We start from the raw sequence: 25,027 nt of genomic DNA on the forward strand, positions 1-25,027 counted from the left end.
ATATGAAATAGTGAACGAGAAAAAAAAGTTTAATCTGTCTCCAGAACACTTCATGTTTTTAAATCATCTCTCCACTCAATTGACATCCTGAATGCAGCCTGCTCAATACATAAATGCAATAAATTAACATGGGCTACAGATAAGATTCAGAGTCTGCGGAAGCTAAACTTCCTTAAGAAATAATCAAGACTTCTGAGCTACTTCCTGAGACGCCCAGAAAGATTTTCCAGGCATGACTCCAATCAGCAAACACCACAGCATTGTCCCCCAGGACACCAACACCAAAAATGGGTCCACAGGCACGCGTTCGGCGCTTCCTGAAGGTAGGGTCACCGCAAAGTCTCAGTGGAGATACCAAGGATGAGGTATCACCACGGCTGGGTCTGGGACGTGGGGCAGTCACTCAGACACCAACATGCAGGTTTGTAAGCACAGAAGTGTCACAAAGGGCGGGTTTGGAAGATTTAATGACCACAGCCACTTCCCTTCCACCACTAAGAAGGGCACCAGGGCATCCAAAGACAGTTTGTTTGCTCAGGTCAAGGTATTCCTTCAGGGGTCAGGACAGCACATGCGGTCAGAGAGCCCAAATCAGTACATAGCTAGCTGCTTTCAGTACTCACAATTCGGCAACCTGGACTGCCAACCTGAAGTAGAGGATTACGAGTGCCCTGTGTTCAAAATAGGAGCAAGGACCTTGCAAGAAGGCCACAAAGCACGTCACTGGGTCTTCACGTCACTGGGTCTTGGTTCTGCATCCTTTGCTCCTGGTTCCTCACACTCACCAGGCTGTAATCTCTTCCTGTGAACACCCACCTAAAGTGCCTGAAATGGGACTAAACTGGTCAACTGCTCTAGCACAAATCCTATTCCTGTAACCTTCGCATAGGCTGTCAGGGAAGACTGAGCTGATGATCTTTGGCTAGCTGGATGCGCAGGCAAAGCACCCCCCTCAGCCCGGCTGTGGAGGACTAGCTGCCCGTCCAGTGCTACACGAGAGGCAAACAAGTCATTAAACACCAAGGAGGTATTCAGAAAGCGGCATTCACATAGGTGGGAGCAGAAACCAGTGGTGGGGGGAGAGGGAGGGGAAACACGGAGAGAAAGGTCCGACACATGTAAAGAAGTCACAGAAATACTAGAAGGACATACGGTAAGGAGTAGCACAGAGAAAAAGCCACAAGAGCTGACAAGAAAGGAGCATAAAAAATGGGAGAGAAAAGCAAAAGGTGGAGCGACATGTCATAGCTGTGCCTTCATCTGAGTGACATTTGTGGGAGTTTGGATGTAGATTGAGGGCAGCCATGGCCACCCATTTCTATAGCAAGGCCAAGATGAAGGCAGGAGCCTGACGTGCACAAGAGGTCTGTGCTGCAGCACGTCTCACTTTTCTCAGTGGCGCTAGCCTTGTCTCAAAGGCACAACTAATGCTGCAGCACTTATTAGCATCAGGTTGCTAAAATACAGCGATCCTTGCACAGGTGGAAAAAAGAGATGCCTGGAAATACATCTCACCGAGGAACAGAATGATCCTTATCTCATCGAGCAAAGTAAACGGAGCAGCAGAGGTTCCCCAAGAACGATAGGCAATTAGAGGGAGAGTCAAAACCTATCGAAAAATCAATGGGAAGATTCACAGTCCCACACAGATCCTCAATCAGGCCCTTTGCTTTGGTGCACATACATCAATAACGGGGCTGGATATATCATCTCGCCACATTAAAAGGAAATAATCCCCACGTTAGAACAGGACTATGGTCAGCTAAACAAAACGCATTGGAAGCAGATTCTGGCTCTGGCTGGGGGAGTGCAAGCACTGGGAGGGGATGTAATGCACTGCATCCTGTAAACAAAGATTAGAGGGGAAAAAAATCTGTGTGAAGCCAGCCATGAGAAACACGTGGGTCCAACATTAGGGTGTTTATTCAATAATCCCACTTTAAAGGCTTTACAAAGTATACAAACGACTGAGGCATATTAAACAATGAGATAAAAATAAGTCCATAAAATTGTCTGCCATGGGAGAGGAGGGGAAAGAGATTCTCTTTCAGGAAGGCCTTTCTTGCTATTTGCACCAAAACCCCAGCTAGCTCCGTTCCTCTCACTGATGAGGAAGCACGTGCTCCTCTTATGCAAACCTTCAAATTCACTGCATTTTCGGAGGATGAGAGAGCTGTCTCAAGCATGTGGTGGCCAGTATTAGATTTAGATAAGCTATAAGGAATAAATTATTTACTCTAAGAGTGGTGAGGCCCTGGCACAGGCTGCCCAGAGAAGCTGTGGATGCCCCATCCCTGGAGGTGTTTAAGGCCAGGCTGGATGGGGCTTTGGGCAGTCTGGGCTGGTGGGGGGTGTCCCTGCCCATGGCAGGGGGGTGGAACTGGATAGGCTTTGAGGTCCCTTCCAACCCAAACCTTTCTATGGTTTTATGACCTCCTAGCTTGTTGCTGACAGGAGGGGGCTAAGGGAAAGTTTAGAAGAGAACAAGAGTTGTCAGCTCTATTGCCCCTTAACTAGTTCACCTCTTAGGTGCCTGAGGTGACATGGAAGATAACAGGAAGGAGGCTTCATGGAAAAGCATGACAAACGAACCCTCGGGACCAACAGAGCAGATGAGGACAGTCATGTCTCGGCACTGCAGGGCAGGGATCAGCTAGAAATTGCTCTGAGAATGAAGACAAGTGCTTTGCACTTGGGTAGTGGAAAAGGTAGCCCTGGGAAGTGGAGGAAGAGATGTTTAAAGCATTAAGCAAGAAATATAGTATTTGTAAACATTCTTGGAACAGAGATAAAGCGTGCAGCTCTGACAGACAATGAACTGTCTCAGGAGCCCCACAGACTGGAATGAACTGCACAGCTAGAAATTTTGCAGATCGCTGTTGCAGAACCGTGCCTTGGAGTCTTAACTTTAGAAAGCCTCGGAGAACTGCATTTTAAGTCATGTCTGAGCCTGCAGCCAACCAGCCACAGCAGACCAGAAGGGCACAGCTGCCTTCAGGCAGCCAGTGACAGCATTTAAGTTCTTCATTGTCCCTCGAGGACACAGAAAAGAAACCAACCTACTTTCATCTAGTTTGCAATGATAGAGCCCAGTCCTCAAAGCTCGCGTTCTAACCACTACTCCCCCATGCTTCCTCCCCTGTTGTTTCCTAAACCACCCAGGGCTGCACGGAGCGGGGCTTAGAAACCAGTCAGCCTGACGCTACGGAGTTCTTGGTCAGGATGATGCACAGCTCAAGCAGCAAAAGAAGAGTAGAGAAAGCTAAGTCTTTCCTGCCGTCCGTTAGCAACCTGACTACCTTGCCTCAGCAGCTGTTCCTTCAGAGATCAGCACATAACGGGTTGCAAGGCAGTCCTGCCACTAAGCCCATTCCAGAGGCACCGAGACCTCCACACCATTCCCAGCACCAAGCTCCTAAGTCCTCTCCTTACTGGCCACAGGCACGCTGTATTGATTCATGACAAGCCTGCTGCCAAATGAAAATACTCAGAACGGAAGGTGATTTTAATACGACAGAAGTTTTTTACTCACTGACACCTGTTGCTTATCCCAGAGCTAACTGAACACAGTGCTCCGTGTGATACTTCATGCAAAGCCGCTGCAGAACTGCCAGCTCCCACAGTGTGCCAGGGCTTGCACGACAACACAGATGTGCCCAGCGTGATACATGTTATGGCCTCAGATCCAGCACCAAATTACAGCAAACCAGCAGTAACAGCACTAGCTGAGGCATGGGACCTGACCGTAGCTTTTCACGTGTCCCCTCAGCCTGCTGCAGCTGCAGGGATTGAAGCTAGGCAACTCTGTACCTTACAGCTAAGAAGCTCGTTACCACAGCTCCGCTCGCAACACGCGCAAAGCTGCAGTCAGACAGACTGGGTCTTACTCCTCCAAAAGGCTCTGCCTAAAAACCATGCACTGATGCCACACCAGGAACAACGCAGACCCCTGCATCTCCTGCAAGCCTCTCCCACTCGACAGACAGGGGGAGATCCAGGTTTCTCAAGGGCCTCACTGAAAGAGCTAAGCATCAATTATTAATTGCTCATTCATTTTCTAGATTGATGACATAACATTTAGCCAAGAATCACAAGTGATATCAGTTAACTCTATAGATTCATTAAAAAAAAAACCTCTAATGCTTCACATGCACTTGTAGAATGAGCGAAAAGAGTACATGGGGGCTGAAGGGGTGGGCAGAGTAGAGCCATCCTACTCTGTACCTCAAAAAGCACAAACACCAGAATGGATATTTTGCTTTCAGGACAAAAAAATCAGCTCTTACGCTAGATCACATGGTTCTTAAGTTTAATCTACAGTAATGATACCGGGACAAGACTTTACCAGGCACTAGATAAGAAGTTGTGCAGAACTAAGTATGCGGACTGCAGCTGGGATGAAAATCGGCCTCAGAAATTAAGATAAGTTTTGTGAGGGGCAGGGTGATGGCATCTTTCAAGTATTGGTACAAATTTTAAGTTTAACCCTAGACTCTCCATTTTTTTCCGTCTTTAGCAGCCATCTGTTGCAGCTGAAAAAGCTGACTGCAGGTTCCTTCCACAAGAGCCTTGGGAATAGATATTTCAAGCTCTGACATCTTAGTTGGAAAGGGTAAGGAGGCTGAACTGTTGAAACAAAGATTTTTCTCCAGAGGGTTTAATTGAAGTGGACATGAAAAAATCCTTGATTTAGAAACAAGTTTTTACAAGCCTAGAAGAACTGCATGGATCGGATATTTGGAAATGCTGGAGAGAGTCATTGTTTTACCAGTCCTCAGCCACCCTTGACTCTTTCGTGAAGTATCTGCTCTTCATACTCTCTTTATGCATTATTTGGCTTGTGCTTTTTTCACCACATATTTGTTTCCTCCTCCAAGTCACCATTAAGATTATAATCCATTCTGACACCAGGGCAAAGAGGTCTTTTTCAAATTTAAAGCAATTCATCACTGAACTAAGATCTGAGCCGCACCAAGAATAAATGTGTTCCAAAAATACATAGCTTCGAGTCTTTACACAGCCATTTGCAATGCCTAGTGCAATCATACAGTCCTGAGGTTTGCTTTCTCTAGAAAGGCTTTGGCACTTACATCCATCTCTGGCAATTGTCCTATGCTGCAGAAAACCCGAGTGTCCGGAGTAGTGATTTGACCACGTATTACTTTGAGCTACAGACTTTGACTTTTACCCATGTGCTTGTGCAGAACCTTTGAGTAGCAGACGTCTATTCTGACACAGGGCAATAGTTACCCGTAACGACAGACCCAACTGAAAGCATGTCCCAGCTGTTTAAAAAGAAATCCACAGGATAAATCCCTGGCATCTTTATGCAGCCAGGCTGGGAGGTGAAAAGAAGAGGTAGTATTTGATTGATTTCACAAATGGAGAACTGAAGCAGAACATTTTGATATATAAAGCCACATAGGCACCTAATCCTCTTGAGATCAAGTGAGAGTTACAGATCTAAGTGATTTGGCTACAACAGATATGTCCAGTTACATCAACTAGATTTATGTTTTCCAGGGCAGTCGGGGATCAGCTGAAGTCTCGGCCCTAGTTTCCTACCTCTCAGCCTCTGATTTCAATCTTGTACAAACAGATGACTGAAGGCTGAGAAACTCCACCACCACAGGAAGGCTGGCTCAGGCTCCCATTATGGCTCTGCCCTGCTCTGTGGTGTGGGGAACTGAACCAGTCTCCAGCTGACACGTGCCGAGTTGCCAACAGCTGTAGCAGAGGCCCTGAAGCCTAGCCCGAGAGCTTACACTCTCTTCTGACACACACCTTAGAAAGCTGCAGGGCACTACCCACCTGTTACACCAGCCACAGAAAGCTAGCTACCTTTCCTGCTTTGATGGGGGAGGCAGAACAGTTCCAAGTCAGGGGTAGGTATATATCCCTACCGTAGGGACAAGCTGCCCTGTTAGCATCTGTTACCACAACTCGTCCAACTCTCACGGTTTTGACGCTTTACTAAGCACTTAAGCTTGAGAGAGATCATTATGCAGTAATCCCTTTATGGGAGGTTATGTTTTAGATGGTCTTTGTTTACAAAGCTTTGGGCCTTCACATTTGACTGTGAGTAGGGCTTAATACATGAAGGCCTGGAGAAAGCAGTATAGTGCAATCTCAAACCCTATAATGTCAGATTTAGGAATGCACAGGGATCACAAGAGAGGAACACAGGGGGCTTGAGCCTCAGAGCTATCTACCCAAAAAGCAACAAAGTCACGCGCACAAGAGAACAGAAAAGGCAGAGTTCAAATAGGCCATCTCAGGAGTGCCTTTAGTCCTGGGTACTGTGTACAGATGTAGGAAGTCAGCTCTGCTGTTTGTTCTTAGCTCTACACCTCACGCACAATGAAAGCAGGCTCAGTGCATACCAACCAGGGTGTAACAGCTCCTGTGATATTCCAAGCGGCACTTCTGAAAATAGGCTCCAGGACACAGGTTTAGGTCTCCAGGTGACACGTCCAGAAGAGATTGAGGTATACGCCAATACTTGAATGAACATCAGTGTTCCTGTCAGTCCCTTACCCGCAGCCTTCTTAGCCATCAAGCGCTTGTGATGCTTCAGAAGATCACATCTAAGATCATAATTTAAGTAGTTGTCATAGTGATATGACAGCATGCTGATAGAAAATGCAAACACCATACAAAGAATTCAGGAAAAGACAAAATTCTCACAGCAGCTTTAAGAATAACATATGCACCATGCGGATATGTTAATGTGCTGTCTTTCAGCCTCACAGGCTGGGCCGGGAGGTGGAAGAGGTATTTTTTTGCTTGTGTTTTCAAGAATACTTATGGCCTTAATAACAGCAGCAACACTTCTTGCTCACTCAGTCTCCAGAGTTCACACTTGGGATTTGCCGTCTGTAATAGGGAATGGAACTTGTGCGTCCTCAAAATCTTAGCAATGTTTTTTTTTTTTTTCTTTCAAATAATACTCTGTTAAAGTTTCACACCACCAGTGAAAGGCTCACTGTAAACAAATCCTCCCTGCTGCAGCTATAGTCCAGCCGCTGCACACGCTGCCCTGCAGCCACTTTTCTCTGATTTAGCATCACAGGCTATTTGGCTTCTCCTAAGGACCATTAAACTTCTGACCTCTCCCTCCAGATGACCTAGTGTGGCTGTGCCAGCTCTAACAGTGTGCCAGCCAGCTGGCTCCGGCATCACAGCGCTTCATTAAAGCCCTTGAAGAGCTAGGACGTGGGGCAGGGTTAGACAGCAATGCCACGTTAACAAGAACTCTGCCTTTTAGGACTGGAAGTCAGGAGAGATGCATGAGTTTCTCTGGAAAAGCATGTTGTCCAGAAACAATAAAACATGAACCAGAAGCGTGCTGATTTCACGTGGCAGCATTTAACTGCCACCGCCAAGGATCTGCTCCCTCTGCAGCCTGGCAGGGCGCAGCATAAAGCCTCAGGAATCTCAGTGCTGATAAAAAGCTGCCTGAGTGGCAGGTTTACAGCCTGGCCTCCCCAACACACTGACCTCGGCGAGCAGCTGTGAAATCTCTCTGGAACCTCCTCAGCTGCATGCCCTGGTCCGTGCTGCTGGAAAAGGTCTCTGCACAGCATTTGGCCCTGGTTTGACTGATGGACAAAAGCACAGCTTTGACTGCTGATGCTAGTCCACTGCGAAGCACATTTGGCAGCAGACAGCCAAACAACAGGTAGCTGTAATTCCAAGAAAGTACCAGCCTAGCCCTGACACTTGCCAGGTATTGAATGCTTAAAGACTGTATAGCCTAGTCTTTGATTGTTTTATTCAATGCAGCTCGAAAGAACGAGTGCTGCATTGCTTAACCTCAGCTGAGGCTTTGACCCCAGGTCCTCAGAACCTGTAAGAGCAGCTGTTTAATTCAGCTCCCCTCTCCCTAGCCCAGATTCATCATTTCCAGCTAGAGGAAAGGACACTATATTTGTTCTGTGCCAAAGCCCCTGGGACTCAGAAGACAAGATGAAATGGAAATTCTTGTATCTTTTTTTTTTTTTTTTTTAAACAGGCTTATACAACTGCTATGGTCCAAATGAAACAAGATGGGTTCTTAAGAGGCTAGGTCCCCTGGTACAAAGCACAGGCTGAATGTTATCAAGATGGTACATGCCAGTCATTAGGATGCTAATTGGCCCTGACAGAGCTCTGGTGACTGAAGCGAACATCCTAGCTGTCACTACCTGGAAGCACTGCTGCAGGGAAAGGCTCCAAGGAGTCTAAAGGAAAGAAGAATGTGTGAGGAGGTAGAGAGATGTGGGGTCTTTATAGCTCTCTACAGCTGTCTGCATCACATACTTAAACAAGAGGAAAAATACTTCTGTCTTTCTACATCATGCTGCTAAAAATTCCAATAAAAAAATCACTTTGGGTAATTTACATTTAAATAGGATTTGCTCACGAAGTAGATTTTGCTGGTCATGTTTACAATTACTTTCCATCCCATTCCCAGGACTCCATGACTTGTTTCCAGTATCATCTTCTCTTTCCCCGTCTCCCAACCTATCCAATTAAAACATCCAAAAACATTTAACTTGCCAAATTTCCCCACCAACGACTCTTTCCTACTGCTCTGTTCCCATCAGAGCTCTACTTCATCATGAGAAATGCCGGTGGGTTGAACGTCTTTGTTCGTTTGCTAGATGGCCAGATTTGCCATTCACTCACTGGCTTTCCACCACTTTCAAAGCAGGGAATCAAAACTTTGAGTGCTCAATGTCCACAAAGAGCAGCTGTTTCCAGTTTTGGTTGGACAGCATCCTCGTGGGGCTGGGGGAACGCCAACAGGGAGGTGCACGACTGAGGTTTGGCGTAGCTATAAATTAAAGAGAAAACTGAGGGTGGTCAAAATGTGGTTTGCTGAAAAGTAAATGTTATTTGAACACATTGATTAATGCTTTCAGTGCAGGTGAGTCCTTCCTTCCTTCCTTGCATGCCATGTGAATTCCCAGCCACGGACGGACGCGCAACAGGACCACAGCTCCTTGCCCTCTCTGCTGAACAGAACTGTTCCCAGCTAGCCTCAGCTCAGTGCCTCAGAGTCACGCTGTAGAAAAGAATACCTAAACAGAGCCAGAAGGATCCTGGAGAGCCAACAGAATTCGTGCCTCTCTGCTGCACACCAAGCCTCATTTATAAAACAAACATGACTCAAGAGTGTGTGCCTCCTATTGTCACTTCCATCAAGCCCCTGCAACCAGCTTCACTTTCCTTTGTAAATGGGCTTCATTGCTTCGTAAAATGGATGTATTAGTCATGAATAAAAACCAAAAAATTACTGGGGAGGGAAGCAATACTAAATGTACCACAGTCAATAAAAGACAGAGGAAAAGAAAAATATTAGCTGGAGAGTTCCAAGAAGGTTAGTGTTACAAAGCAACAAAATATTGGCTTTGACACAGGAAAAAGCCCTCCTGAATACGAATGTGTTCCATACAGTGACAAAGAAGCTATACTTACCTCAAAGGAAACTAAGTAATATACCGTAGCACCTGAGGAAAGGGAGGAAGGCAGAAAAGGGAGGCAAAGAAACACAAAGAGAATGAGGCCACCAAAAACTGTTTCATATAGATTCTTCTGTGTCAAAGGAGATTTATACCTTCCCCTTGGAAATTCAGCATTCAGGAAGAGTGGACTTAGACGTATAACTCCATCATAATACCTCTTTCCCAGTCCCCAGGGAACTATAATACTGATTTACTGGTCAAAGAAATAAATGTGTCTCGGAGTTCCATACAAGGCCCTTTTTCCTTTCTGAAGTTAATCCAGCTCTAAGATGGATAAGCAAAAGGCCAATGCTAGTGGATGGAAAAATACCACAGAAAGTACTCGTGTAGATAAAAGGAGCTTTCTGAAGGCCAATGCTCCTGTCACGATGGAATAATTTTCGTTTTCTAGACAGAGAGTTGGAGAATAAAAGCAGAAAAGATACGGCGCACAACCTGCTTCCTGGGTACCAGGATGTCTTTGACCATGCTTTGCTGAAAATACCTAATCAATTAAACTGAAAAGCGGAAGTATTTCATATGGGAATCATCTGAGCAAGTGTCAACATGAACTTCTGCACTAGTTGCCTGGACTGCCAATAGAGTTGCTGGAGAGCATGAAATGCTTCCAGGGCAGAATGCATTTTGCACTAAAGCAGTTGTCTAAAACAGGGTCAGACGATCTGTGTCCTAGAACATCTACTTCTTACTGACTGGAAGGACGGTCCACATAGCTCAGATGCAGACAGCTAGTCTCTGGGCATCTGAAGCTAATGGCAGATTCGCTTCACTGACTGTCAAACTGATAGCAGCATACCTAACTTGAGACCCAAGTTCAGACACGGAGTTTGCAAAAATGAATCCTCTTTCTGTGCTGACTCGAAGTCTTACTCTGGAGAATGCAAATTCAAGTCTTGAGTTTCTGTACAACCTATGTTACCAATTAAAATGAATCAAGATGTAGCCCTTATAGTTGCAGAGATAGCCTTTTAAACACACCCAAAATACAAATGAGAGCAATGCTCTATTCATGAGCCTGAAGATTGATGCAAACAGCACTTCAGTGATGCTCAAGAGCATGAACCGAGCCAGAGGAAAATTCTCGAGACAGAGTTTTGCCTCTTCAAAATTATCCCTTAGATTCATGTTGGCAGGTCTGCCCCTCAGCTTTTAATCCTGGGTTCAACTGCTGCTTCCAGGGGCAAAGGGGAAGATAAACCCCTGCTACTGTTAAAACACTTTCTTTTTTTTAGATAGGTGAACAAGACAAATTAGTCCTAAAATGGAACTTAATGATAGAGACTGCAAGTGTCCAAATCCATGCCCTGGCTAAAGAACTCATACTGCCCTCATTGACCAGGGCTCCACTGAAAGGCCATGGGTGTCCCTTTACCTCTCCCCTTTCAGGCCCCATAAGACATCTGGATGGAAGCTGGTAGTAAAAGCAATCTGCACAGCCCACAAACCTTCTCCGTACACATGGGAGAGGCTCTCTGGGAAAAGCACAGCCAGAACTGGGTCACCTTCACCAGGATGCCAGCAGCCCCCTGCTGCTCGCTATCTCCTCCACATGCTGCTCAGGATGAGAAGCTCCCTGGGTGTGTGTCCACGCCTGAGAAGCACAACATACCTGCTTTGTACAGACTAACTGTACTGGAAGTACAGCTCTCACCAGCCTGTAGGATGAACTGTGCGCTCCCTCCCTTTGGGAGGGCTGGGCACAGCTGGCACCAAGTCTCTATTCAGGCAGAAGTATTTGCTAATGCAGCGGTCATTTATTCCACGCTGGGCTGAAAGCTCTCTGGTTAAGGACCGTCTTCTTGTCCTGGCATTGTACAGGGTATGAGTATAGTATGAGTTGCTAGTCACAGCTCACAAATGTTTCTGTGGTGCAAATAAATAAATCGGTCTTACTCAGACTAAATTCCAAATAAGAGGCTGTTTCCAGGCAGGAAAGAGGCATAAGAGACATATTCAAGATTACAAGGGGTCGAGCTAATCTCTCAGTTCAAAGTAAACCAGACACTGACCACCTTCTTTATCAAGGACGAATAGTTATGGGGAAGCTGCTTCATGACTCTGAAGCAGTTACTTATTAAAACTGAGAGATTACTCCTACCAGCGAAAGGCAAAGGGACTCCAGAAACACCTCCTGCAGTACACATGAGAAACAGTCCAATCTAAGCCTCAATTTCAAATGATAATTGCTTTCCAGAACACTCACCTGAATTTTTCCAAGCTTCCACAGAGGATTAAAAAATAGGCTGGTACAGACATCTTCAACTTTTCCTCCTCTGAATTTATATAAATTATGTAATTTTACTTTTAAAGGACTACAGCAAGTGACTAGAAGAGAACTGCACAGTGAACTTTAACACTACATTTGATATAGCAGGAAAATAATACAGCAGCAGAGTATTGAAAAGCAGCAGAGTATTTTTTTTTCCCTCCCCAAGAGCACGAGGAAAGGTGGTAGAAAGGACTATAAACGTACACCTGAAAAGTTATTCAAGGATAATGGGATGTGTGGCAAGTTACTTTAATGGCTGAGTTTATAATATACTTCAAATGATATAAAGGAGACCCAGTGCACAAGGATGGCTGCCATCTCAGAGAAGATGAATACTTTTAAAGATGGGTGCTTTCTTAACGTATATATCCGACAAGTTGTATGAGCATGTTGGCAGGGCAATCTAGCAGGAAGGGGGCTCATGCTAGGATTTCAGTTAAAATCCTGAAGGCAGCTTCCTCACCATCACCACCACCCCCCCAGAAAAAAATAAATTGGACATTTACTTAATTTTAGGCCCAACTGATGACTAGCATCCTATCCTAACATGAACACTCTCAGTGAGACCATTAAGCTCAGCTAGATATCACTGCTGTTTCAGATGGGTTTTGGGGGCCACCAGCTGATCTCCCCTAGCAGCTCTGTGCTACTACCACTGTAACCCCAACAGCTAAGCAGAACGTGTCACCAGAAGCATTTAGTAAAGCACAAAGGCTCAGCTGGGCCAGACAAAATGCCATTGCCCCTAGGTTGAGGACAGATACAGAGCAATTGTGCAGTTTGCCCTCGGACAGGCACAGAGCCTGCGGAACAACCACATACCATCTCCTGACTTTGCCTTGCTCACAACCACATCCCTCTATTCTTCAGTGCCAGCTGAAGGGAAATGTTACTACACAAAACAGTGGGAGAAATGCCTCAAGTCTTCATGATATACAAACCCTGAAGCAATGCGCATTATAGAAAGATTTAGTTTGCTGGCATGAAATCAAACGTATAAACCAAAGATTATTCACAAAGATCAAGACAACCTTCAAAGAAGCCAGAAATCCAAGGGGAGGTGAAGTATTTCCAAGTAGTTCCACTTTCCTCACACAAGCCAGAGAAACTCAGAGAGAGGGTCATAAATAATGGACTTTATTTTCATTCTTTGCATATATTCTTGCTGGTGCAGTGCCCAGTGTGATCCAGGGATGGAAGTTGATAGTCAGACATTTTTGGATACTGAAAGATACCTTAAAAGGGACCTTTACTTGGAATGGGAGTGCTCAGATTCTGAAATTCATATCTGGATAATTCACTAATTGTTTTTACATGTTCTGCAAGTATAAGAGCACTTCCAAGAAAATGAAATTTCTGGATAATAAAAGCCTCAAGTAAACACACACACACACAAACATGCATTTCAAGATGCAGTGGCTAAGATGTTGCCTATTCAAATTAAGGTACCTATTTAAACATCAAAGGAACCATTGACAGAACTCCCCTAAAGCAGAAAAAGAGCCACCATTACTGATGCCTTCAGAACAAGACCAGGAAATCTTTCTCAGATGTGTAACCTAGCTTAAACCGCAATTGATAGCTAAATGCTGAAATTAGTGTTACTGAAAGCAGCCCTTTCCAAGCCACTCGTATTGTGAACAGTTCTGGTCACATTACAATTCAGAGATGACTAACTGAAATGAAAATAGGTGCACAGAAGTGCTGCTAAGAATAAGAGGCCTGTCTCGGGAAAGCTCGGCTTGTTCAAATTGCCAGAACACAGCCTGATAATGGACAGGACTGGTCCCTGCAAATGGACTTGGCTGGGGGAAGTAGCAAGAAATAAGAGCTGTTTAACCCGCAGGGTGATCCTGGTGCAGAAATGAGCTAAGATTCCTGTGCTGGAGGTCAGGAGAAGCTGAGTATGGAGCAGTCATCCTCTGGAGCAGCCTCCCAGCGGGCGAAGCGGAAGAGGAGAAGAAAGCAGATAAAGAAAGAATTTGAGAGTCTGCAGAAAGGGCTCCTGTCCCGTGTTGATCCTCAGCAGCAGGGAGCCTTCCCTGGGACAGAGGCTCGGAAAGTCAGGCTGTCTTTTCCAGCTCTGAGCTCACACACAGGGTTCAGTAATTTGGTGACTAGCAAGAGGAAAATTAGGAACCTCCTGACATGGAAGGATGGGAAAAAACAGAATTTACTTTATTTCCAAAACAGGAAAGGGTTTTTTGTTTGCTTGGGTGTTTTGTTGTTGATGTGTTATGTGTTTTTTTTTTTTTAAATAAATACAAGTGTAATGTGTGTTCTTTGTCAGTTCTCCAGCAGCACAGGAGAACACACAACAGGGTCAACATGTTTCAAGAAGAAATGATTCATGATGCAGTCCTGAGAAGCCTGTACAGTCAGGACAAGCTCTCCGCTCTTTTGCTGCCAGAGGGAGACTTCACATAAGTTCTGTTGCAAAGATGCTTCCTCTCCCATCAACAGAGGGAAGAGAAACCTTCACAGATGCTGAAGAACCAACATGAAAGCCCAAGAGATTCAGGGGGAATGAAGAAAGCAACAATACTCTGCATTGGCCAGATGACACTGGCTGCTGGGCTGTCAGACAATCCAGGCATCTGTGCTTCTTTCTGCAGACTCCATCCACAGGCCCTAGATTCATCAACCCTTTTTACAGCACACCAAAATCAGTAATTATATTAAAGTTAAAGCTCAAGTCATATCAACCTAGCAAGAAAGGTGCTAGTTGCTCGTTCTCTCTAAATCAGAAGCAATTTGCCATAAAACCATCAAAACATATATCCCAGGACTCAGAAGAGCTTGATTCCCCTCCTCATTGTGCCCCTGTTCTAATCAGTTACATCTGACGTAACCCCCTACTCTTAGCCTTACCTCTTACCAGATATACTTTGGGATCTCAGCGAGAACATCCACCTTCGGCAGTGTAGCAATGTCTAACTGACGCTCCTGTTTTTACCAGAATCCTTCCCTTCTCTGCGTCTCGCTACACTGGGAGCTGTGAATGCAAACTATCACCGAGCCCCACCTTTCCTTGGAAATTACGGGCTAAACCCTAACAGAAGTAACCAGAAAAAAAAGTCATGCAGGAAGGAAGAAAATTCAGCAAAAGTCATAAGCTTTCCATAACCGCCTCATTGTCTCAGAGGCCCTTGCTCTCCCCTTCTGCACACAAAGCTTCCCCTCTCTGCAAAGCGTAAAGGGACTCTTGTGTACTCAGAACTGTAACGTGAAAATGAAATTGTGTGTTGATGATCTTGAAACTGATTTAATGAAGCAGTTTAATTCCACCCACCCTTCCTTCCTCCCAACTCCACCCTCCCCTCCGAGGAAGGAAATTTGTTTGGGTTAGCGAGGTGGGGGGAAAAAAGGCAGGCTAAAAATAGACTTTTTGCCTTTAAAAAAGTTAAAGCTACAAATAAACAGCCCAAAACAGGAATGCTATTAATCTACCCTCCAAATTCCTACAATGCTTTCTTGTTCGGTTCTTCAAAACGTTTTCATAAGGATCAAACACACAGCGTTATTTCTGCAGAGCTGGTGGTACCCCCAGAACTGCCTGCTTCCTTGCAGCCTGCTTCCTCACATTTTCTAAGGTAACTGGCTCTGGCATGAAGATGAACAAGTTATGAGACAGGATGAACCAAAGATATAATGCAAGATTAACCACCAGCATATTTCAGCAGTGCCCTTGCATTCTAGGAGCCAACACGGAGAGAGAAAAGAGGGGAGAAAAAAAAAATCAAGGAAGACTGAAGCCCCTTGGCAGAGTTGCCTTTCATTCTCATATTCCCAGCTTCCCATAGCATGAGGCATCACAGCATGCTGCCGTGGACTGACATAGATACTGCTATAATACCTGATGAGTTACATTTAAATAAAACAAAATAAACAAGCAAAAAAACCCACCTCCCTCTTATAGTAGATGAGCCCTCTGGAAGGAGAAAGGAAATGGCTCGCTTTCATCTCGGAGTTCAGAGGGAATGTTTTATAGCCATCAATCCTATCCAGATTCTACTCATGGACACATTCTGAAAAAGAATGGTGACATTTGGAAAGCAAAAGTCCTTCCTGTGACCCTAACGTGAAGCCAACGTGTGACAGGCAGGCCAGCTGAGTTAAGCAATGTGACCAAACAAGGCAAAGCACTGCGAGACAGCCACACGAGGAACAAAGCTGCTGCTACTGGACAGCAGGTGAGGAACATGAACCTGAAGCTGTCTGCATCTGCTGCTGTCCCAAGTCTAAGCGAGCATTTTCACTCGGGAAGGCGAGATACACCAGGTGCTCAGAGCCAGACTCGATGCTGGGATGACACCTGGCGTCACTAGCATGGTACACAACCTTCTCCTCACTTCCCTTCCATCCACAGTCCTCATTCCTCATCACCTCATTGTGACTGCTAAACAGACTTCAAGGATACAACTTGGGCTGAGCAGAAATACTAGAGAAAGGTATCCTAATACTTATTTCTTTAAGTGCTATACTGGAACCTTCGCTAGCTCTGTATGTTTATCCTCAGCTCCCATCCTAGATGAGAAGAATCTTTTAACAAAAAGGAAACTGGCACAGAGACAAAGTCACACTACTGAATTCTCAGAGGGAATCTGCATGTAGACCAGGGCGATGAAGCTGGATTTGCAGAGCTCTTAATTGGCTTCCAGATCATTCTCCTTTCAAGAGGCGTAGTACCTGCCGGCATGCACTTGTGCAGCTTACAAGAAGCCCACTGGTTAAACAAAAGGCAAGTCAGCAGAAAGACGAGGGTGGCACGGGTCAGCATTAGAAGAAGCACATGCAAGGCATCCAGCATCACACCTGCTCCACGGGGAGCCTTGTTCAAGCAGCCACAGCTGCAGACTCCTGCCTCCGCAGGGTGCGGCAGCCAAGTGTTATAGCACAGAAAAGGCTTTCGACATCACCCTCTGACGCAGGCTAGTTTTAACTAGTGGAGGTGACTTCCACGGGTTCAAGCTGGATTCAATTTTCTTAGAGCACTGTAAAGGATCAGAAGGGAATGGACATCAGCCCAAGAGGAACAGAAAGCAGGCTTAAGTGTGACTGAAAGCAGGATTGCATCCACAAAGTCAAGAGCTTCAAAAAGCAGCCTGGGATATTTCTTTACGGAAGCAAAGTCTAGGGCTCCTTTATAGCACTCAGCTCAGTGCATCTCCAATGCGCATACCAGGCACTGTTCCCAGTGACACCCCTTTACAACTCCCTTAAGATGATACAACCACAGCTGCAGATGATTTTTCAGAAATTTTAATTGATCTAAACCAGCATGTCTGCACTACAGTCAGGAGACTCGGCTGACTATCTGTCCATGCATCAAGAAGCTTCTGCTAGGAGCAGTGCTCTGTCAGTTGACATAGGACATGTCTCACTTAAAGCTTTTCTCCCTCCTGTATTTTACCCAGCATGAATTCATGGTCTAGTTGTCAGGCAAAATGCCTGCAGGCAGGACCAAGGATCTAAGGGCTTAATGAGGGGAGGAAAGGAGAGAAATTGCAGGCAGCTTCTACGACAAGATCATGATACCTTCAGCAGAGGTATCTGCAGCATTTGCAGATTTACTAGAGAAACTCAAGAGGTGAGTAGGGAAACTGAGCTTCAGCCTTTTATCTTTGTGTGATTAAAACAGTTATTTCTGCAAGGCACTAAATTAGAAGGAAAAAAGCAGCAAACTAACCACCATATCCAATGCTGAGTCCCCCATCGCAGCAGCACCAAGTGTGCTGTACTTGCTCACAGAGACAGGAGTGGAACTCAAAGAGTTAAGAAATCTTTATCACAACGATCAGGAAGAACAGTGCTAACATGAGGCACACCACGGCCTTGATCGATACTCCTAATACATAAAATATGCATCTTAGAGGACGTCTGCAGCACTGGAAGCAGTCTTCCAGCTGAGCAGTTGCTTTTCCTTCGACTCTGCCTTGCTTCTAACTACTTTTCATTAGAAAGATTACCTTCACTCAATATTCAATTTCTGACAGGTATTCTTCACTGCGTATGCTGCAAGCTGGCTGGGTCCTTCCAGGCAAAGAAACAATAGCTCTCTAGAAACGACCTTTTACTAAGTCTTATATAATTTATGCATCAGCAATATTGACAAAGGCTAGAAACACACATTTAAACCAATTTTTTCCTATATCCTTTGAGAGGATATGGGGCTTTTCCTTTTAAAGAGTTGTTTCCTCCTGCTGTTGTCATTATTTCTCAGGAGAATCAGTTACTCAGTTACCTGAGCACAAATATTTCCCTTCCACCCAGCCCCGAGAACCCAAATTCTATAGCATGTCAATATCCAATGCCATTTAATTGTACAAGTATCCTAAGATCCCTTAAGCACTTACCTTTTTTTTGTTTGTTTTTTTATTGAATCCTCAAGCTTTCCTCAGAGCAAACACTTGCACAGGCCTAGATTTACTCCTGCCCTTTTACTCTTGCAAACAGATTCCCCACATGAGATACAAAACCAGAGATGACTTTGCAAACAATCGTTATATCATTTTAAGCTGTGCAAAATATCAAAAATCACTTGAACCTGTTCTACTGTGTTACCGACAGAAGAAAATTATTGATAAAAGAATCACAGGCGAGTTACGTGAACGTTCACAGGTAGCTGGTAGGACTAGAGGAGCATGCTTCTTCAGTATTTCATTTAGGTAGGAATTATTAAAAAATTAACGGAACAAGGATTTTCAAGAGTTCATTTAGTATCCAAATAGTATTGGTCAGCAAGCTTCCTTACAGCCCTGAGAATATTCCAGCCTCTTGTTTTAAGAGTACACCTAAGAACAGATTCAGCAACACTCCAGCACTGTGACACCTTCTCCTTTCGCCTGCCTGTGACTATCAGCGTATGACGTGCTTTCTTCTGGCACTCTGAACCAGTAGTCAAGTCAATTTTCTTTTCCCAAGCAATAGTTTTCTCTCCTCCATTTAATTAAAATAACTTTACTTCAGAAGCTGTTTCTCAGGAGCAAAATATTTGATCCAATTCTCGTTTTGGTCAATGGATAAATAAGCAGAACAATCGAAGTATGACGCCCCCACCTCAAGGCACAGCAAAACTTGAAAGCTTTCCTTTTCTGGCACCTGCACAATACCAATCTGCCAGTATGAAGGGGAAAAAACGTTCCATACCCATTTGGCTTGGGATTGGTAAATCAAATCTTTTGTGGGAGTAAAGTGAATGGACAAAGTCTAAACAGAGGATACGATTATTTTCATGGATTACAATTAATGAATCCTCACTGGAGGAGAGAGAGTATATAAGAGAAACTCACTGCGACTAGTGGTTTTACAGCTGGTGCACGAGATGCAGCTGGAAGTTGCTGTTGATCTCCCACAGCAATAACGTCCAGTTCTTCAGTGGTGTTTCTGCAAGAGACAAAACAATAGATTTCTGAGTAAAACAGGCAGGCAATGATGAAGCGTCACTTCAGGAACACTTTTCAATCCATGATTACAGCTCGCTACTTCAGTCTTCTCCCCACCTCTTAGTTCCCCATGCACTCTTCAACCTCGATGAAGTTTGTCACTAGAATGAAACTCAAGTCACCGAAGACAGTCCGACTTACTGGAGAAGATCTCTCCTTGCACGTTTCCAATACACAATTAAAAAGCAGTTAAAAAGGAGTGACATTTTCTTAGGAAAGCCACACACAATCTAATAAAGTGAGAGTGAATGTGCAATGGCAAGAGACACAGCATGCTGGGCATGCAGGGGAAAGTCCAAGTAGAGGGTGCCTGTAAAACATCTCCTTGCAATTTATGGTCCGCCAGCAGCCTAAGAAACAAGCTCTGTTGCTCCCGGGGAACAAGGCACAGAAAGCACTCAGAAAAGAGCACAAGCTTATGTTTCTTGTGCATGGAGAAGGTCACAGCAAGTGACTGTGATAATGACAAATCTTTGTAATCATTCAAGTTTCAGACTTTGACAAATGCCACCAAAGCCAGCCTGGTTGGTGGGAGCAGCTTACGTATCAAATACCCCGAAATGAAAGACATCTGCTGCATGAGAGTGATAGAATTGCATAAAATGCTTCTGCACAGGGAAAAAGCAGGGTTACAGCTATACTCAAATGCGTAGTAATGTTGAAACGCATCATCAACAGTTTGGTTCCACCTCCAGAAGTAGCGGTAAGGTCTGTAGTGTACATTGACCTCTTAAAAAGAAAAGCCCTTCCTCCTCCACTGTAGTTTTTATCACAGTTATAGTAGGTGAGGGATCACACAACTGTTTTATGCCACAGGACTTTTTTAAATGTATATCAAGCATTACATTTGGAACACTGCAGAGATTTTTAGTTAAGTGCAATGCAATTTGCACCCCTGTAATCTCCTTAGGGTTAAAGCTCAGCTCCTACAAACAGAGTGACATCCCTCCTGACCACAGACAGCAAGGAGGACAGCCTCCTTTCCCATTTTGAAGACATTTGGTCTCTAGAGCAACCATGGCTGGTTTGCTACGGCGTGACTCCTTAAACCAAAACCAGACAGAGAACCCCAGGTCGCACTACCTCACGTGCCGAGTGCCACTAATTTCCAGCTGCTCTAGAAATCCAGCACGACAGAAAGCAGACTACATCCCTGGTACGTGCGGGAGCATTGCTGCCTGATGTTTCACTGCCACATAAATCAAGCAGGTCCCCAGGGAGCATCAGTAGTGCATTCCCTAAACATTGCCTTATTTTGGTTTACCTCCCCCCCCCCCCCCCCCCCAAAAAAAGAGAAAAACACAAAGAATAACAAATAACGAAGGAAGCAAGTATCAAGAGTTTCTTAAGGAGAGCTGCCTGACAATTTTTAGAATTTTATTGTATTTTTAAACTTGAGAAATACCAGAAGCAACATCACCTTTTAAGGCAAAAGGCAGCTGAAAGCTAAATCCTTCTAAGCCAGAGTGACTCACAACAGCAAAGACTCTTCCTAGAAAAACAAATTCAATCACTGAGCAAGAGCAGTTGAGAAGCCCAAGTAATAACGATGCCAATGGATCCCTCTCTCCCCACAACTTTTGTGGGCTGGTGTTGACCGGCTCAGCAAGTGCTCCTGGCTGCTATGACAGAGAAAACAAGCGGGACAGAGCACTGCCCTGACCCAGATCCCATCCTAATGTCACCTTTTCATTCTATAGGAATGCAGAACTAAGCGTAACACACCACTGCAGCTGTGTCTACATCGCAGCCACACGCAGCTCGATGGCTAAGGCAGAGAAGCTGCAGGAGCATGTACATAACACTGTCTCCAGTGAGGCTGGGCGATGACATAAAAGCCAGCGCTGCCACAGCTTTGTCACGCCTGTAAAACAATGCTAATGAAAGCTGGGTTGCATAAGGCTACTCGGGCTGCAATCCCATCTCCTGGAAGAGACGGGGCTGCAGCAGAAGTGGCAGCGTTACACTAGTCAGAGGCTGGTGCTCAAGTCTACTCCTCTGACCCAGCAGGCATGCCAAATCCTCCTGAGTACCACAGCCCCTGCACAGATGTCCCCTGGCCTGTTCGAGGCAGGAGCCCAGGCAGCTGCATTTTCAGCAGCGAAGGTCCCGGCCCCACCAGCAGGGAGACCAGGGCTCCGCTTTCCTCTCTGCAGACAGGCTGCCTTCTCCTCCTGTACGTACAACTGCAGGCGAGCCGCTTTGCCTGCTTGCGCCTCCACTTTCATTCTCAGGTTCTTTGGCCTCCTCTTTCAACAAGGGACCATCTTTTACAAGATGTTTATGTCACTTTACCACGTGCTGCTGAGCACAACAGGGCCTTGGAGCATTGCTTTAATGATACCAACAGGAAAGTCAGCTGCGGTGTCACCCCAATTAGGGCAACAGGGCTCCCTCCTCACCCAGCTACACCAGGCGTCCTGCTCCAGAGACCAGAGGCACGCATTTAAACTTTCTGTCCTGGCCTGTGCCAAAAGCTTCCCGGCTGCCTGACGTGCAGCGCACAACCTGCGGTCCATCAATGGGGACAGAAGGCTCTGACAACTCCCAACTGCTTAGCGGATTTCTTCAGGCTCGCTTCACGGGTTTCCTAAGTGAGGAAATTACAGCTTCGCAAGAGAGGGTGAATGGAGTCCTAATGCCTAAATTCAAACTGTCTGATACAAGACCCGTCACAGACAGCTCAGCTTTCCAGGAACTGGAACACCCTGAACTAGACAACAGCCCTGCTGCTCTCGTTTGCTTGGTTTGAAATGCTCTCCTCACGCTTCTCTTCTTCCCAGGGCATTGCTCAGGGAAGATAAAAACAAAACCAAAACAGTGTTCCTAATAGAAAAGTATCAAAATTAAATGTCAGTAATTTTCACCTATGTGCCACAACCCACTGGTTTCTGCATTTCCCCTCCCCATTTTATTTTTTTTAATTTAGTTTTTAAAGGTAACGTTGAATTTTTTGCCTACATACTCTGCCTTTTGCAAACAAAAACTCCACTTGGCAACTTGGCATCATCCCGTTCCTTTGAAATCTCTTCCTTCAATTCCTGCTGCTTGATACAAGCTATCTCCTCAGCCTCACAGACCGCAGCATGCATCTCTCCTGCCATACCCAAGCCCATCACCACATCCTCAAAGACCAGCAAAGCCGCTGCTACCTCCAGCTGGTACCTGCTCAAGCTCCTACATGTGAATCGCCCTCTTGGAAGCTCCTGTGTGTCGTTAGTGGGTTTGGTTTTTAATACATAGAAATATATTAATCTATATTCCTGAAGCCTGCACTATCCTTATCCTCTTCACATCAGCACTGACCTTGACAGTTGTATTCCTACAGCACCTGCCTCACTCCTCACCAAAGGCCCCTGGATTGATTTTACTCTAGAGTTACTCTTTAGAGAAAGTCCAGAATATCTGCTTGTAATACACTACTATCTCAACTCTTAAATGGACAGGCATGTGTGAACTTTGATTAGAGCTAGTGCAAAGAGCAGATGACTGTTCAAGCACTGCCCAGAGCTCCTGAGCGCACGTGGATGTTCAGGTGGGAGCTGCGCTGAACCACTGCCTTCTGAAAGGGAGCTGCTGCTATCAAGTTTTTCTGGCACCGAGAAAAGCTCTTTAGTAAACACTAAATCCAATAAAGCTCTGGCTCACGGCTACATCCCCTATGCCAAGGAATGGTACAGAGCTGCAAACATTACTGATGAACTGTGATCCTGTACTCTTTTGAGATCTACGTACGACTAAGTCTCCTCTGTCCGAGACTAAGGCTCCAGAGAACTCCTCTTTCACCTTTGTGTTACCAAATGACAGTTACAGAAACAAGTAAATAGACAGGCGCTCCTGCTTATTCAGAAGCAGCTGACCCAGAGCACAGCTACAGGGCTGGCAGATTGTAAGATCTGACCTCTTTCTACTCTATTGAACGCACTACTGTAATACTGCGCGCTTTCCAATCCTGTAACAAGCAAAATAACCATGCGCCACGTGTAAACTTTTAGCAGCATCCCAGACAGAATCACGTGGAGTGGGGCATCCCTTTGAGAAGATTTTGTTAAGTACTCGCATTCTGTGTTTCCGTTCGCAGCAGCACCCGTGCTCGGCGCGTAGCACTGAAAGCTGCAAGAGCTGGGATCCTCGCATGCTGTTTCCCCATCGCAGCCTGAGCCGTGAGAAAGCTCCCTCTTCTCCTTGGGAGGAGCTTTCATTCCTGTCACGGCAAGCTCCCCAGTACAGAGCAGGAAGAAGAGGCTAAGTTCTCACATGTACCAGGTACTCTGGGTGGAATCAGCCCAGCAAATGATCCATCCCATGGGTAGGACGTGGCCATCCCAGTGCAGCCTGAGAAGGCCGATTGTCATTGCAAACCTGTAAGGGAGGCAGAAACAGCATATTCCTTCCTGAAAGCCTCTTGGCATCAGCCATTGCTTTCCATCACTGTCATCTAACTCGCTATCTGACTTCGTATCTACTGGAACGTCAAGAAATCCAAAGCCATCTGTGCTGGTATCTTTAAATAAAATTGGTTAATTTGGGTCCAGAAATCATTAATGAGTTTAAACAATCACGTAAAATCCAGAGTGTTGTGCTAGACAATTTCTTGAGGTTTCCAGGCATCACTATTCCTCTCTTCCCCAGGCTTGCACAACCGTGGCCGTGGAGCTGAGAACAGCCACCTGTGGCAGAGCCACCCGGCCTCAGCCACCATGGGACACCAGGACACACCAACGTCTCACCAGCAGCACAGGAGCAGCTCCCACGACATCCTCCTGCGCCTGCCAGAAGGGAAAGGCTGCCTGATGCTGACCGTTCGCTCATAATTCAGGCACTGTTATGACACGCGCTGGTAATTTAGTAGTTGCAGTGTCCTTAATTAAATCAAAATGATTAAAAGTCCCAAATACAAAACCTTGGATAAGGTCAGCAGTTTTAAATCTAGTTTCCATTTTTAACTGTTATCTCTGAATAAGGACTGATTCTCCCTGCTTTGTAGCTGCAAAGATAGAGATGTTAGCTTAAAATACCCCCTACACTAGAGGTTGGTACACAAATTTGTTAAGGAAGATGCATCACCATTCATTTAACTAAGCAGTTATGCAATAAATCATATACTTATTCAAGTCTATTTTTGCCATTTTTAGATGAATGCTGCGTTTCCTTTTTACTACAGTTGGGTTATTGGTTGTTTTTTTAAAAACTTTTACGTTATGCTAAGATGTCCCTGAACGAAAATTGAAACCCAATTAAAACCTGCAGAAACAGCATTTTAACTGAACTTTACTACCTAAACTGCCCCAAACTTGAAGGTACATCGAGAGAAGAAAGCAAGTTTATCAAAGCAGATGTTACACAAGATTGTTTTGAAATTAAAACCAGTTGTGTTTTCATCCTTTCTTTCAATACAGACGGTCCTACCAGAGTAAAGAGAATATCTCATTTTGCTTGGGCCAGGAGAGAACTGAAGAAAGACATTTTCAACTCCCAATCAGACTCAAAACTTCACAAGTTACCTGATAGAACTGAAATTGCTGAGAAATGTAAATGCCAAACATTCTCCCCTACACCTGCGGAATAGGCTCTTGCTCTCAGAAGCTGTCCTGGTACTGTGGTAGACTTTTTCCAGACAATTAAGCCATTGATTTCCTGTGGTTCAAGCACTTTCATCTTCCTTTAAAGCCCTAGCATTAACCTACACCGGTTACTACTTCTTAATTCAAGTGCTATTAAACAGTTCGAGAAAGTTTAAGTCTTAACTTGATTTGCCATTATTTTGAGTTCACCATTAAATAGGTTTCTTTTCAGAGACTTCA

General features: G+C 45.2%; 1 protein-coding gene across 5 annotated transcripts in view; it reads right to left on the reverse strand.

Moving 5' to 3' along the window:
* The window catches only part of TSPAN4 (tetraspanin 4), a 412,293-nt gene that overhangs the window by 326,553 nt on the left and 60,713 nt on the right, over positions 1–25,027 (reverse strand). For all 5 annotated transcript variants that reach the window (XM_066997986.1, XM_013174382.3, XM_048058647.2 and 2 more), the window contains one exon: positions 19,071–19,164. The gene's annotated coding sequence lies outside the window, so the exon portion shown is untranslated. The remainder of the gene's footprint in view (positions 1–19,070; positions 19,165–25,027) is intronic.

Source organism: Anser cygnoides, chromosome 5 (assembly GCF_040182565.1).
Source record: "Anser cygnoides isolate HZ-2024a breed goose chromosome 5, Taihu_goose_T2T_genome, whole genome shotgun sequence".
NCBI classification, from domain to species: domain Eukaryota; kingdom Metazoa; phylum Chordata; class Aves; order Anseriformes; family Anatidae; genus Anser; species Anser cygnoides.